Consider the following 16,994-nt stretch of genomic DNA (forward strand, 5'->3'; position numbering starts at 1 on the left):
CTGTCAAGTCATCTCTGACCCATAGCGATACCATGGACACATCTCTCCCAGAATGCCTCACCTCCATCTGCAATTGTTCTGGTTGTGTATCCACAGAGTTTTCTCAGTAAAAATACAGAAGTAGTTTACTCCTTCCACATGGTAAACTTGAGTCTCCACCCTTGACTGTCTCCCATGCCACTGCTGCCCAAAACAGGGGAGTCTTGACTTGTAGCAGATTGCCTTCCACTCACTAGCCACTGGCCAAGTTAGGGATGGAATGGGTATGCCTCTGCTTGACTTTGCCTCCCATAGTCGAGACTGGTAGAGTACTAGAAACCCCCCAGGTGCCATCCTGACAGGGTGAGCACTGGGGTAGATACAAGGTAATCAGGTTGAGCGCAGTCCCTGTCCCACATGGGGCTCACATTCTTAATCCCCATTTTACAGATAAGGTAACTGAGGCACAGAGAAGTAAAGTGACTTGCCCAGGGTCACATGGCAGACAAGTGGTGGAGACAGGATTAGAACCCAGGTCCTTCTGACTCCCAGACCTGTGTTCTATCCACTAGGTCATGCTACTTCTCAATTCACTATCCATAATTTATTTTAATACCTGCCTCCCACTCTAAACTGTAAGCTCCTTGTGGGCAGGGAACAAATCTACCAAATCTTTTGTATTGTTCTCTCCCAAGCACAGTACAGTCCCCTGCACACAGTAAGTGCTCAATAAATACCATTGATCCATTCATTCATTCAATCAAGGAAATAAATGGCCATTTGATTGTGGGGGATACCTTACCTTAAATAAATAACCTGTATTAAAAACCAAATGTTCATTTTACTATTCTGGTTTTTTTTCTAGCCCCTGGAACACTTTTCCACAGCTAACTCATTTATTTTGAGATTCTGAAGTACAAGCAAATTGGTAGTCTAATTCCTGATCTCCATTTTTCCAGCACTTCAGTAAATGTCTTACCTTCAAAACTAAAATCTGCGTGCTCTCATAAATACCTTTGTGCTTTCTGTTTATGTTTATGTGTGTGTGTGTGTCCATAATTTCCAGGCAAAAATGATTCAAATAGTTCTGAAATCACATTACTTGAAACCACTGTCCTGCTGATAAAGGATATAGATTTGAAACGTTGAAGTCAATTAAATCATTGATTAAATCCTCATAGCCAATTGATAAGTAAACCTCTATTTTTGATCTCCTCTCTCTGTCTTACTAAAAGAACACAGAGGCTTAAGTAGATTGGTAGAGCTATAAAACCATCCCAACAGTTAACAACTTCTTCCCACAGAAGAATATTCATCATCCCGTTTCATCAGCCAAACCAATTCACTTTCATCATATACCTTTCAGTAGTTACATTGTGTTCAAAGATACAGTTTCAACATATTCATAACTCTTTTGGCATGTTTAAACAGTGCCTGCAGGTTCATTCAGTACTTGAGCAATTCTGCTAACTACTCAGTCACAGTTATCATTTCCCCTAACCCTGTTCAGCAATCGAGGTCCTTTTTTTCTCTTATAAAGTTGGTGATCCAGCACAGTTTCAGGTTACAGCAGGAATGGTCTGTGCTTGGTGGATTCTGTTTCTTGTAGGGAGAAGCCACAGGACGGTGGCTTTCCATTGTCAATCAATCAATGGTGGGTATTGAGCACTTACTACGTGCAGAGCACTGTATTTAGTGCTTAGGGAAGTACAATATAACAGAGTTGGCAGACAGGTTCCCTGCCCATAACAAGCTTACAGTCTAGAGGGGGAGACAGATACCGACCACGGGCTGACTTCTATGCCAGTGGGCTGAGAATGGCTGCCTGCCCCCTCCACCCCTTCTCCACCCCCTACCCCTCTGTGATCTGACACTTGCCTAGTGGCCTGGGGTGTCCAATTTTACCATCACCATAATGATCGTATAATGACTTCCTCTGTGCTTTAAACGCTGAGCATGTAGCCACCCACTTCTGGGTTATCAGACCAGCTTTCTATTTTTACCCACTGTACACAGAGTGTGTGTGGGCTCTTAAAATAGCCTAAAATAAAATATTGCACAACAATCACTCTTACTAGTAGAATATTAAACATCTCAAAGAGGGAGATTAAACACAGAGAAGCAGAGTTGCCTATTGGACATATCACATACCGGGGAGTCAGAAGGACCTAGGTTCTAACCCTGGCTCTGCCACTTGTCTGCTGTGTGACCTGGGGCAAGTCACATCACTTCTCTGTGCCTCAGTTGCCTCATCTGTAAAGTGTGGATTAAGATTGTGAGCGCTATGTGTGACAGGGACTGTGCTCAGCCCCATCTGTTTATATCCACCCCAGAACTTAGTACAGTACCTGGCACATAGTAAGCACTTGGTCCCCTTCTGTTCTCCATCTACACTCACTCCCTTGGTAAACTCATTTGCTCCCATGGCTTCAACTATCATCTCTAATCAGATGACACCCAAATCTACATCTCCACCCCTGTTCTCTCTCCCTCTCTCCAGGCTCATATCTCCTCCTGCCTTCAGGACATCTCCACCTGGATGTCCACCCACCACCTAAAACTCAACATGTCCAAGACTGATCTCCTTATCTTCCCTCCCAAACCCTGTCCTCTTCTTGACTTTCCCATCACTGTGGATGGCACTGCCATCTTTCCCATCTCAGAAGCCTGCAACCTTGGTGCCATCCTCGACTCTGCTCTCTCTCATTCACCCAACACATCCAATCTGTCACCAAAACTGGCCAGTCTCACCTCATATCCTGACTAGATTACTGCATCATCCTCCTTTCTGATCTCCTATTCTTCTGTCTCTCCCCACTTCAGTCTATACTTTGCTGCCCAGATTATCTTTCTACAGAAGCACTCTGGGCATGACACCCCCTTCCTCAAAAATCTCCAGTGGTTGCCTATCAACCTTTGTATCAAGCAAAAACTCCTCACTATTGGCCTCAAAGCTCTCCATCAACTTGCCCCCTCCTACCTCACCTCCCTTCTCTCCTTCTACAGCCCAACCCCCACACTCCACTCCTCTGCCACTAACCTCCTCAGTGTGCCTCGTTCTCACCTGTCCCACTGTTGACACCTAGCCCATATCCTACCTCTGGCCTGAAATGCCCTCCCTCCTCACATCTGCCAAACTAGCTCTCTTCCCCTCTTCAAAGCCCTACTGAGAGCTCACCTCCTCCAGGAGGCCTTCCCAGACTGAACCCCCCCTTTTTGTCAGCTCTTCTTTCCCTCCCCATCACCCCTACTCCCTCCCTCTGCTCTACCCCCTTCCCCTTCCCATAGCACTTGTGTATATGTGTACATATTTATTATTTTAATTATTTTATTAATGATGTGTATATCTATAATTCTATTTATCTTTTTTGATGCTATTGATGCCTGTCTACTTCTTTTGTTTTGTTGTCTATCTTCCCCTTCTAGACTGTGAGCCCATTGTTGGGTAGGGATTGTCTCTGTTGCTGAATTGCACATTCCAAGAACTTAGTACAGTGCTCTGCACACAGTAAATGCTCAGTAAATGCAGCAAAGTATTGACTGAGAGAGAACAGGGGTGGAGATGTAGATTTGGGTGTCATCTGAGTAGAATGATAGTTGAAGCCTTGGGAGTGAATGAGTTCACCAACGGAGTGAGTGTAGATGGAGAACAGAAGGGGACCAAGTGCTTACCATGTGCCAGGCACTGTACTAAGCACTGGGGTGGATATAAACAAATATGGCTGGGCACAGTCCCTGTCACACATAGAGCTTACAGTCTTAATCCGCACTTTACAGATGAGGCAACTGAGGCACAGAGAAGTGATGTGACTTGCCCCAGGTCACACAGAAGACTAGTGGCAGAGCCAGGGTTAGAAACTGATTAATTGAATGGTTAGAATTAATGAAATTGAATGAAAAAAATACTATAATCTTTATCTCACTGTTTTGATAGAATAATATTTCTCAATACCTGAATAACATGCTGTTAACTCTGGTTCCTGTTCCCCAAAATAAGTACAAAAGAAAGGTGTCCCTTTCATTCACTCCTGACTCTATCCAAAATCTGATTTTTATCCATCACTCTCCCAGTGCTATCCATTTCCTTTCATTTAGTGAAGTACCTGGTCCTATATGGTTCAATCCTCACCCTCCTCCGACACCTAAAAGTAACCATTCCGACAAGTATATCATCTCGCCCTCAACCTCCTTCTCTGTTCCCCAGTTCTGGGCCTCATTTGGGGTAGATTTCAAAACTACCTAACCTGATGTGTAGCAACAGAAGCTAAACTGCATCTATTCTCAAATGTCTTGTAAATTTGACAGACAGGGCCCTTACTGAGCTCCATTTTGGGCTTCCTAAATTTCATCACCCTGTGCCTCCTCCACTCCACTGGGTCTCACCCATCAGAAATGGAATTTCATCTGCAAAGTAGACTTTTCCTTTTTCCCAGACTGAATTCTCACTCCCTCCCCAACCTGCTCTAAAACTTGACCTGCATCCTGTCAATCAAGGGATGAATCGATGGTATTTATTGAGCACTTACTGTGCGTGCAGACCACTGTACTAAGTGCTTGGGAGAGTATAGTAGGAAAGAGTAGGTATAGACAGTTTCTTCATTCATTCATTCACTCATTCATTCAATCGTATTTACTGAGCACTTACTATGTGCAGAGCACTGTACTAAGCACTTGGAAAGTACCCCACCTTGCCTCCCTCTCCTCTCTACCCAATCTTGATAATCAGATTACTGCTCTCAACTCTACCCTTTCTACTCAGCTAGACTCACTCGCTCCCCTTTCCCTTTGCCACTTTTGCACCACTAACCCACAGCCCTGGATCACTGCCACTGTCCGCCTCCTTCGCTCTTATGCCCGAGCTGCCGAATGCTGCTGGCAAAAGTCCAAACATCATGCCAACCTCGTTCACTTCAAGTTTATCCTTTCCTGCCTTAACTCAGCCCTCTCCTCTGCCAGACAAAACTATTTCTCCTCCCTTATTGACACCCATGCCCATCATCCCCGTCAGCTCTTCTGTACATTCAACTCCCTTCTCAGGCTCCCGGTTCCTCCCCCTCCTCCTTCCCTCATCCCCAACGATCTGGCCTCCTACTTCATATCACATACCGGGGAGTCAGAAGGACCTGGGTTCTAACCCTGGCTCTGCCACTTGTCTGCTGTGTGACCTGGGGCAAGTCACATCACTTCTCTGTGCCTCAGTTGCCTCATCTGTAAAGTGTGGATTAAGATTGTGAGCGCTATGTGTGACAGGGACTGTGCTCAGCCCCATCTGTTTATATCCACCCCAGAACTTAGTACAGCACCTGGCACATAGTAAGCACTTGGTCCCCTTCTGTTCTCCATCTACACTCACTCCCTTGGTAAACTCATTTGCTCCCATGGCTTCAACTATCATCTCTAATCAGATGACACCCAAATCTACATCTCCACCCCTGTTCTCTCTCCCTCTCTCTAAATTAAATTTTTTAATTTAAAATTAAATCCATCAGGTCTGACCTCCCCAAAGTCACTCCCCCCACCTTCTCCAACCCCCCGGCTCTCAACACTCTCTGCTACTCTCCCATCCTTCCCAGCAGTATCCTCAGAGGAGCTCTCCTCCCTCCTCTCAAGTGCTACTCCAGCCACCTGTGCTTCTGACCCCATTCCCTCTCATCTCATGAAATCTCTCACTCCATCCCTTCTCCCCTCCTTAACTTCCATCTTCAACAGTTGGTTCTTTCCCCTCTGCCTTCAAACATGCCCATGTCTCTCCCATCCTAAAAAACCCTCTCTTGACCCCACCTCACCTTCTAGTTATCGCCCCATCTCCTTCCTATCATTCCTTTCCAAACTCCTTGAACGAGTCATCTACACCCACTGCCTCGAATTCCTCAACACCAACTCTCTCCTCGACCCCCTCCAGTCTGGCTTCCGTCCCCTACATTCCACAGAAACTTCCATCTCAAAGGTCACCAATGACCTCCTGCTTGCCAAATCCAATGGCTCATACTCCATCCTAATCCTCCTCGACCTCTCAGCTGCCTTTGACACTGTGGACCACCCCCTTCTCCTCAATACGCTATCAAACCTTGGCTTCACAGAATCTGTCCTCTCCTGGTTCTCCTCTTATCTCTCCGGTCATTCATTCTCAGTCTCTTTTGCAGGCTCCTCCTCCCCCTCCCATCTCCTTACTGTGGGGGTTCCTCAAGGTTCAGTTCTTGGTCCCCTTCTGTTCTCGATCTACACTCACTCCCTTGGTGACCCCATTCACTCCCACGGTTTCAACTATCATCTATATGCTGATGACACTCAAATCTACATCTCTGCCCCTGCTCTCTCCCCCTCCCTCCAGGCTCGCATCTCCTCCTGCCTTCAGGACATCTCCATCTGGATGTCTGCCCACCACCTAAAACTCAACATGTCCAAGACTGAACTCCTTGTCTTCCCTTCCAAACCCTGCCCTCTCCTTGACTTTCCCATCACTGTTGATGGCACTACCATCCTTCCCGTCTCACAGGCCCGCAACCTTGGTGTCATCCTCGACTCTGCTCTCTCGTTCACCCCTCACATCCAAGCCATCACCAAACCCTGCTAATCTCAACTCCGCAACATTGCCAAGATCCACCCTTTCCTCTCCATCCAAACTGCTTCCCTGCTCATTCAAGCTCTCATTCTATCCCGTCTGGACTACTGTATCAGCCTCCTTTCCAATCTCCCATCCTCGTGTCTCTCTCATCTTCAATCCATACTTCATGCTGCTGCCCGGATTATCTTTGTCCAGAAATGCTCTGGGCATGTCACTCCCCTCCTCAAAAATCTCCAGTGGCTACCAATCAATCTGCGCATCAGGCAGAAACTCCTCACCCTCGGCTTCAAGGCTCTCCATCACCTCGCCCCCTCCTACCTCACCACCCTTCTCTCCTTCTACAGCCCACCCTGCCCGCTCTGCTCCTCTGCTGCTAATCTCCTCACTGTGCCTCATTCTCGCCTGTCCCGCCATCGACCCCCAGCCCACATCATCCCCCGGGCCTGGAATGCCCTTCCTCTGCCCATCCACCAAGCTACCTCTCTTCCTCCCTTCAAGGCCCTACTGAGAGCTCACGTCCTCCAGGAGGCCTTCCCAGACTGAGCCCCCTCCTTTCTTTCCCCCTCGTCCCCCTCTCCATCCCCCCATCTTACCTTCTTCCCTTCCCCACAGCACCTGTATATATGTATATATGTGTGTACATATTTATTACTCTATTTATTTATTTATTTTACTTGTACGTATCTATTCTATTTATTTTATTTTGTTAATATGTTTGGTTTTGTTCTCTGTCTCCCCCTTCTAGACTGTGAGCCCACTGTTGGGTAGGGACCGTCTCTATATGTTGCCAACTTGTACTTCCCAAGCGCTTAGTACAGTGCTCTGCACACAGTAAGCACTCAATAAATATGATTGATTGATTGATTGATTGAAAGTACAATTCAGCAATAGAGACAATCCTTGCCCACACCGGGCTTATTGTCTAGAAGGGGGAAGACAGACATCAAAACAAGTAAACAGTCATCAATATAAATGAATATAAATATAGATAGATACTCATCAAAACAAGTAAGCAGACATTAATATAAAAATAGAATGAGAGATATGTACATATATACACAATTGCTGTGGGGAGGGGAAGGGGGTAGAGCAAAGGGAGAGAGTTGGGGTGACAGGGATCTGAGAGGGAGCTGAGGAAAAGGGGGACTTAGTCTGGGAATTTTTTTGAATTCCTGTCCATAAGGAACTTATGGACCACCCAGGAGTGATAGGCTCATTTTAACAAACACCCAGGCTTGGTGAATCCTCAGGGTAGTTTCCTTTCATCTAATAATAATGGCATTTCTTGGATGACTACTATATACCAAGAACTCTACTAAACACTGGGGTAGATTCAAGATAATCCGGTTGAATGCAGTCCCTATCCCACATGGGGGTCACAGGGTTATGGGGAGGAAGAATAGGTATTCAATTTCCATTTCACAGATGAGGAAACTGAGGCACAGAGAAGTCAATGTGATTGCCCTCAATCACACAACAGGCAAATGGTGGAGCCCACAGGTCCTCTGTCTCCTGGGCCTGTTTCTTTCTACTTAGGACACCCTACTTCCCTAGTTAATTGGGGTGTCCCCTATTCTAATCCACTGAACAGATTTCAAAAAGAATGTACAGCTGCTAGGGCCATTACATTGCAGTTTTCTTTCTACTGCTTGATGTTAATGGACACAGACTTTCTCTTGTCAGATTATTCAGTGAATTTCTGAAATTTAAGAGGTTGTAAGAGCAGAATTTACATGGAGTATATCTTTATTTGATCGGGTTAAGGAAATAATGGTACTTTCCTCTGTCAGGATGGGAGTCCATGAAACTGACTCCACTTCTTGCTCCTGTCAGCTTCCCTGACATTTTGCAAATTAATTTGGGTCTGAAAAACCTGATCTTAGGGTATTCATTCCAGCTTCCAGTTATTTCAGCAGGGGTCTGGATTGTTGTTCTTTATAGGTTACCCTGATTGGAGGCTGGGACTCACATACTAAGAAGGAGGAAGGTTAGGTATTGAATTCTATTTTTCACCTGAGAAACTGAGGTACACAGAACAATGATAATAATAATGATAATGATAATAACAATAATAATAATAACAATAATAATGACATTTGTTAAAACTTACTGTATGCCAGGCACTGTACTAAGCACTGGGGTGTGTATAAGCAAATCTAGTTGATCACAGTCCCTGTACCATGTGGGGCTCACAGTCTCAACCCCTATTTTACAGATGAGGTAACTGAAGCACAGAAAAGTGAAGTGACTTACCCAAAGTCATACAGCAGGATAATGGCTGATCCGGGATTAGAACCCAGGTCCTTCTGACTCCCAGACTAGTGCTCTATCCATTACACCATGCTGCTTCTCCAGTAACCTTTCTAGGGTCCCACAGAAGGCAAGTGACTTAGCCAGGATTAGAAAAAAACCCATGTCATCTGAGTCTGTGGCCTGAACTCTTTCCACTAGGTCTTGCTGCTTCACAATTTGGAGGGCAGTCCTCCCTCTTGATTTTCAGAGTATATTGGCGCCCTGAAAAATCTAAAGGGAAAAAAAAGGTCATTTGAGATACCTTTGCCTTGGGCAAATCACTTAAGTTGGCTTGGCCTTGGTTTCTTTATCTGTAAAATGAAGATTCAGTACCTGTTCTCCCTCCAACTTAGATTGTGAGTCCCTTGAGGGACAGACACTGAGTCTGATCTGATTATCCTTTATCTACCCCAGCACTTAATACAGTGCTTATCACATAATGACTAAACAAACATCACACATTGTTATTATTATGATGATTATGTATTGTCATCCTAACTCATGTCCCACAGAGAGAGGGTTGAGAGGAAGTCAGAAGATGGCCATGACCACCCGGCACAAACTCAGGGATCCAGAATTTGCTAGGTAGCTAGTGTTAGATGAGGTTTGGACACCATATGGTCCTAAGTGCCATTCGAACCCAAGGGATCAGATTTCTAGCCACCTTAGACAGGAGAGGCTATGAAACTAGCACCCAACAGAGTGAAGTTGGGAGGTTGAAGTAAAGAAGAAGATATAATTACTAATCAAATACAAGCTTGCAGACCCCTCATTTCTAAAATTGCTATCATAGTCTGGGAGAGAGCTGAGGGAGCAGTAGCAAGATTCCTGTGTTGTATACACTGTGTCATGTATACACTTCTCACTGTGCCTCTATCTCAACTGTCCTGCCATCGACCCCTAGCCCACAACCTTCTCTGGCCTGGAACGCCCTACCTCCTCAAATCTGCCAATCATTCTTCCCTCCTTCAAAGCCCTACTGAAAGCACACCTCCACCAAGAGGCCTTCCCAGACTAAGCCCCCCTTTTCCTCAGCTCCCCCTCCCTTCCATGTCACCTTGACTCACTCTCTTTGCTCTACCCACTGCCCCACAGCACTTATATATGTATGTGTATACCTATAATTTTATTTATTTATATTGATGCCTGATTACTTGTTTTCATGTTCATATATCTATAATTATATTTATATTGATTCCTGTTTACTTGCTTTGATGCCTGTCTCCCCCACTATAGACTGTAAGCCAGGGGTGGACAGGGTTTTATTGCTGAATTGCAGTTTCCAAGTGCTTAGTACAGTGCTCTGCACACAGTCTCATCTTGTCTTATGCTGTTGAGTCATTTCCAACACATAGCAACACCACGGACACATCTCACCCAGAATGCCCCACTCTCTATCTGCAATCATTCTGGTGGTGTATCCATAGAGCTCTCTTGGTAAAAATATGGAAGTGGATTACCATTACCTTCTTCTGCACAGTAAACTTGAGTCTCTTCCCTCGACTCTCTCCCATGCTGCTGTTGCCTACCATGGGTAAATTTTGACTTGTAGTAGATTGCCTTCCACTCACTAGCCACTGGCCAGACTAATAATGGAATGGGTATGCCTCTGTTTTCATTCATTCACTCATTCAATTGTATTTATTGAGCACTTACTCTGTGCAAAGCACTGTACTAAGCTCTTGGAAAGTACAATTAAAAAATAAGTAGAGACAATCCCTACCCAACAATGGTCTCAAAGTCTAGAAGGGGGGAGACAGACAACAAAACAAAACAAGTAGACAGGTATCAAGAGCATCAATACATAAAAATAGAATTATAGATATATACACATCATTAATAAAATAAATAGAATAATAAATATGTACATATATACACAAGTACTGTGGGGTGGGGAGAGGGGCAGATCAGAGTGAGGGAGTAGGGCCGATGGGGAGGGGAGGAAAGGGGAGGAGGCACAGGGGAAAAGGGGGCTGGGAAGGTCTCCTGGAGGAGGTGAGCTTTCAGTAGAGCTTTGAAGGGAGGAAGTGTGCTAGTATGGCAAATGTGAGGGAGGGCATTCCAGGCCAGAGGTAGGACGTGGTCCAGGGATCAACAGCGGGACAGGTGAGAATGAGGCACAGTGAGGAGGTTAGTGGCAGAGGAGTGGAGTGTGTAGGCTGGGATGTGGAAGGAGAGAAGGTAGGTGAGGTAGGAGGGGGCAAGGTGATGGAGAGCTTTGAAGCCAATAGTGAGGAGTTTTTGCCAGTCTACTTCCTCTCACACCTCTACTCCATGACTTTCTGCTCCAACCCACCTCACCCATTCTGCAATTTGGACACACTCTCAATCAATTCATCTCTAGATAATATACAATCTCTACCCTCACCAACTCTGAAAATCCTGTATTTGACTACAATAAGCCAATCATGAGGAGTTTTTGCTTGATACTGAGGTTGAAAGGTAACCACTGGAGATTTCTGAGGTGGAGGGTGACTTGCCTAGAGTGTTTCTGCAGAAAGATAATCTGGGAAGCAGAGTGAAGTACAGACTGAAGTGGGGAGAGACAGGAGGTTGGGAGATCAGAAAGGAGGCTGATTCAGTAATCCAGTCGGGATATGATGAGTGATTGTGCTAGCAAGGTAGTGGTTTGGATGGAGAGGAAAAGGTGGATTTTGGCGATGTTGTGAAGGTGAGACCAGCAGGATTTGGTGATGGATTGGAAATGTGGGGTGAATGAGAGAGTGAAGTCAAGGATGACACCAAGGTTGAGGGCTTGTGAGATGAGAAGAATAATAGTGCCATCCACAGTGACAGGAAAGTCAGGGAGAGGGCAAGGTTTGGGAGGGAAGATAAGGAGCTCAGACTTACACATGTTGAGTTTTAGATGGTGGGAAGACATCCAGGTGGAGATGTCCTGAAGGCAGGAGGAGATGCGAGCCTGGAGGGAGGGAGAGAGAACAGGGGAGGAGATGTAGATTTGGGTACAAATCTGCTTGACTCTCCCTCCCATAGCCGAGACTGGTAGAGTAATGGAAACTCTCCAGGTGCGGCACTGAGAGATGCCGCACACAGTAAGTGCTCAATGAATATGATTGAATGAATGAATGAATACAGTGAGGCAGTGTGAGTTAGTGGAAAAAGCATGGGGACTGGGAATGTGAGGACCTACATTCTAATCCCAGCTCTACCGTTTGCTTGTTATGAGAAGGTCACTTACCTTCTCTTCAGGGATTCAATAAGTGAAATTCCTCCTACTTAGACTGTGAGTCTGATGTGGGACAAAGACTGGGAGTGACCTGATTATCTTGACTCTATCCTTGGTGTCAAGGATGACACCAAGATTGCGGGCTTGTGAGACGGGAATAATAACCACCCCTATTATTATTAATAGACCTAGGATCTAGTCCCAGCTCTGTCACTTGCCAGCGGCATGAACTTAGGCAAGTCATTTAACTTTTCTGTGCTTCAGTTTCCTCATCTGTAATATGGAGATAAAACACTTCTTCTGTTTGCAGTGAGCCCCTACAAACCAGCTCATGTGTTTCACTCCTCTAACACCAACCTGCTTCTCGTTTCTTGATCTCATCTCTCTTGCCATTGACCCCTCCTGCCTGAAAGTCCCTCCCCTTTCATAACCAGCAGACTGCTACTCTCCCCATCTTTAAAGCCCTACTAAAATTGTATCATCTCCAGGAAGCCTTCCCTGACTAAACTCTCTTCTCCCGACATGATTCACACTATTTTCTGGGTCACCTAGACACTTGGGTCTGTCACCCCTAGCACGCTGATGCTCAACCCAACCCCAGCTCCACAGCAATTATGTATCTAGTCTTACACTCTGCTGTTTCCCCTGTCTGTAATGTCTTCTAACACTTGTCTCCCCAACTAGATCATAAGCTCTTTGTGCACAGGGATTGTGTCTACTAACCTCATTGTTCTCTGCCAAGGTTTAGTACAGTGCTTTGCACACAGTAAATGCTCATTAAGTGCTATTGTTTGATTCACTGGGAGCAGGTTGACAGGTATCCAGGGAGAGAGAGTGACTCTGAGCAGCACTGAACCAAAAAAGCTGAGCTGGATGGGTTTTTTATGGTATTTGTTAAGCACTTATTTTGTGCTAGGCACTATACTAAGCACTAGTGTAGAAACAAGATTATCAGGTTGGACATGGTCCCTGTCCCACATAGGACTCACAGACCAAACCCCATTTTACAGATGAGGTAACTGAGATACAGAGAAGTTAAGTGACTTGTCCAAGGTCACACAGCAATCACATAGCAGAGTTGAGGGTAGAACAAATGTCCACTGACTCTCAGGCCCATGCTCTTTCCATTAGGTTATGTTGGTTCTCTAATCCTGTCTCTTTCATTTGCCTTCTGTGCAGCCTTAGACAAGTCATTTCTCTGTGCCTCAGTTTTTCAGAAGAGAGTTGACTTGCCTTTTCTGGTGTGGGAGAGTGCTCTAATAATAATAATAATTGTATTTGTTAAGCATTTACTATATCCCAGGCACTGTATGAAGCCCTGGGTTGGATACAAGCAAATTAGGTTGGAGTCCTTGTCTCACGTGGGGCTCACAGTCTCAATCCCCATTATACAGATGAGGGAATAGAGGCCCAGAGAGGTGAAGTGACTTGTCTAAGGTCACACAGCAGATGAATTTCAGAGCCAGGATTAGAATCCATGTCCCATTGAAGCAGTGTGGCTCAGTGAATAGAGCGCAGGCCATGGAATCAGAAGGTTATGGCTTCTAATCCTGGCTCTGCCACATGTCTGATTTGTGACTTTGGTCAAGTTACTTCATTTCTTTGGGTCTCAGTTACCTCATCTGTAAAATGGGGATTAAGAGTGTGAGCCCTGTGTGGGACAGGGACTGTGTCCAACCTAACTTGTATCTACCCCAGTGCTTAGAAAAGTGCTTGGCACATAGTAAGCACTTAACAAGTACCATAATTATTATTATTATTATTATTATGACCTTCTGTCTCCCAGGCCTGTGCTCTATTCACTGTGCCATTCCGCTTCCCTTGTACTGTGGTTGGTGATGAGTTCTTCTCCTAGCAGCTTCAGGCTCTGCTCTGAAGGCTTCAGGCCTACTCTCCTCCCCCCAGGACCCTTCTCTTCAATAATAATAATGATGGCATTTATTAAGTGCTTACTATGTGCAAAGCACTGTTCTAAACCCTGGGGAGCTTACAAGGTGATCAGGTGGTCCCACTTGGGGCTCACAGTCTTCATCCCCATTTTCCAGATGAGGGAACTGAGGCCCAGAGAAGTGAAGTGACTTGCCCAAAGTCACCCAGCTGACAAGTGGCAGTGCCAGAATTTGAACCCATGACCTCTGACTCCAAAGCCCAGACTCTTTCCAGTGAGCCATGCTGCTTCCCTAATCTAACAGCCACTGCCCTGGTTCAGGGGCAGCTGGCATTTAGCAGCAAAAGCAGGGGAAGAAGATGAGAGATTCAGATTTCTGGTGGACAGTGGTTCTGCCCCATAATCAAAGGCTGAGATTTGAGCTGGTGACATGGGGGACAGAGGTGGAGAATAGAGGTCTTTCGGGGGTGAGATGGAAAGGGCTTTGACCAGTACCTGGCACATAGTGAATACCATAATCATTATTATTATTGTTATTATTATTATTATTATTATTATTATTATTAAATGGTGAGGGTAGAGAGTGGAAGACGTTGTACACAAGGGTCAATCAGTCAGTCAATTGTATTTATTGAGCACCTACTGTTTGCAGAGCACCATACTAAGTGCTTGGGAGACTACAATATAACAGACACATTCCCTCCCCACAGCGAGCTTACAGTCTAGAGGGGTAGACAGACATTAATATAAATAAACAAAATTATGAATAAGTATATGTGTTGTGGGGCTGGGAGTGAGGACGAATAAAGGGAGCTAGTCAGGGTGACACAGAAGGGAGTGGAAGAAAAGGAAAAGAGGGCTTAATCAGGGAAGTCCTCTTGGAGAAGACGTGCCTTCAATAATGCTTCAATATGGCTTCAATAACTGCCTGTGGGATATGAAGAGGAAGGGCAGTCCAGACCAGAAGTGGGATGTGGGTGAGAGGTCAGAGGTGAGATAGACAAGGCGAGTTGTTCTGACGACTTGACACCTGTTCACATGTTTTGTTTTGTTGTCTGTCTCCCCCTTATAGACTGTGAGCCCATTGTTGGGTAGGGACCATCTCTGTATGTTGCCAACTTGCACTTCCCAAGCACTTAGTACAGTGCTCTGCACACAGTAAGCACTCCATAAATACGATTGAATGAATGAACAAGATCAAGGTGTCATAAGCCCGTCTCACACTGTCAGGACTTACTCTTTAAGTCCATCCCTGTTCCTGACTCCCATAACCTCCTGACTCCCATAACCTCCTGACTCCCATAACCTTCCGACTCCCAGGCCTCTGTTCTACCCACTATACCATACTGCTTCCCGTCTCTCTTCCCATCTGTCAGTCTCCCCCTCAATTCTCTAAGTTCACTGTGGGAAGGGAACATGTTTACCAACTCTATTGTATTTCACTCTCCCAAGGACTTAGTACAGTGTTCTGCACACAGTATCCATTCAGTAAATACTATTGATTGATTGGTTGGACTCCCCAGGCCGTTCTATTTTCTGGCCAGCCTGCAGGTCTGGATGCAGCTCTCCCGAGTCACAAAGTTTTTTGCATTGGGATTGCAACTGACAAAGGTGAAGTACTCTGTTACTGGACCGAGTGTTGTAGTAGAAGCAGATGAGCCCCTATACTGCACTGTCCCTTCTCAGTAGGCAACGTGCAGAATTGGGAGTAATCTAGAAAGTGAAGGAGAGACTCCAGCTCAGAGTCAGAGCTAGACTCAGGAAAACAGTCTGTTAGACTTTGAGCTGGTGATTGGGAATGGAAAAGCAAGTGGAAGTTGTTGGGTTCTCTGTTCCCTATAAGAAAAATTAGTTCTCTCTCTTGTCCCTGGGACCCAGAGTCTAGTGTGACCAGGGAAGGGTTACTTTGAGAATGCTGGGAAAATTGCCATTAGGTCTAAGGGTGTGAGAGGCAGGCCAGAAAGTGTTCTTAATTCCTTCGTACTATAATTCTATCTTTTTTAGGAAAAGTTGTTCCAGAGCAGTTGGGCAAACTGCTGTAGAGTTTGGGAGCCACTGCCTCTCTCCTGGCCCACAAGCTACCTAGATTCCTCCCATCTCCATCTCCCAGGAACTTTTCACCCCCATTACTGGAGTCTCAACTCTCAGTTCGAGGAAGGAGATTACACATCTTCAGGCATCAGGCAGGGCAGAGTCTCCTCAAGGGGAAACCCCCTTGTAGACCTTTTTGTGGGAAAATTTCTTTGTCATATAGATTCACCTGGGGAACAAATTGGAAAGAGCAAAGAAGGCACTTGGACAGTCGGTTGGAGAGGGAGAGAGATCCAGTCCCAGAGCCCCAAGAAACATGCTTACTTTTCACCAGGATGTCTCTCCCAGGGCCCAGGTAAGGAGGATTACTTTCCTGATCCAGACTCTGGAACTTCAGCCCCACTGCCAGGAACCTCAGCCCTGCAGGTTTTCCCCTACTGTTTGTCCCATTAACATCAGTTTCCTCCCAGAGTCTCAGTGCTGAGGAATATGCTCTTGGGTGGGTGAGGGGAAGAAGATGGAGAGACATCCCCTATCTGAGATTTCTCCTTGGGATGAGCATTACCCTTCTGACTACTCGCCGAAGACATCCTCTAGACCCAGCGATGCTACCTCACCCCTCTTACACATTGTACCTTCTTCAAATATTATTCTGCCTTTATTTCTGTTTGATGCTAACCTGTAACAACCAAAACATATTTCTGCTCTGAGACCTTTTCCCATCACAGTCCTATAGAATGGAATACAACGGGAAACAGGGTGGCCTGGGAGTTACAGGAGTTACAGTGACAGTTACAATCCCAGGTCCACCACTTGTCTTCTGGGTGACCTTGGGCAAGACCTTGGGCTAATTTATCTGTAGCCTCATCTGTAAAATGGGGATTAAGCTTGTGAGCCCCATGTGATTCATAGATTGTGTCAAATCTGATTATCTTGTATCTATCCCAGTGCTTATTTAGTACAGCTCCTGGCACATAGTTAGCACTTATCAAATATCATTTAAAAAAAGACATAGCTTTAACTTCTGCAGAAATGCACCTTGTCTTTTGGTA

At 45.5% G+C, this 16,994-nt stretch overlaps 1 protein-coding gene and 1 non-coding gene across 2 annotated transcripts in view; one reads left to right on the forward strand and one right to left on the reverse strand.

The window, feature by feature from the left end:
- The window catches only part of LOC119931400 (tissue factor pathway inhibitor-like), a 47,281-nt gene that overhangs the window by 9,017 nt on the left and 21,270 nt on the right, over positions 1–16,994 (forward strand). The window lies entirely within an intron of this gene.
- LOC119931913 lies at positions 207–344 on the reverse strand. Its single transcript, XR_005452215.1, has one exon. It is a non-coding gene; the product is annotated as a small nucleolar RNA SNORA7 (small nucleolar RNA).

This window comes from Tachyglossus aculeatus, chromosome 8 (genome assembly GCF_015852505.1).
Source record: "Tachyglossus aculeatus isolate mTacAcu1 chromosome 8, mTacAcu1.pri, whole genome shotgun sequence".
NCBI classification, from domain to species: domain Eukaryota; kingdom Metazoa; phylum Chordata; class Mammalia; order Monotremata; family Tachyglossidae; genus Tachyglossus; species Tachyglossus aculeatus.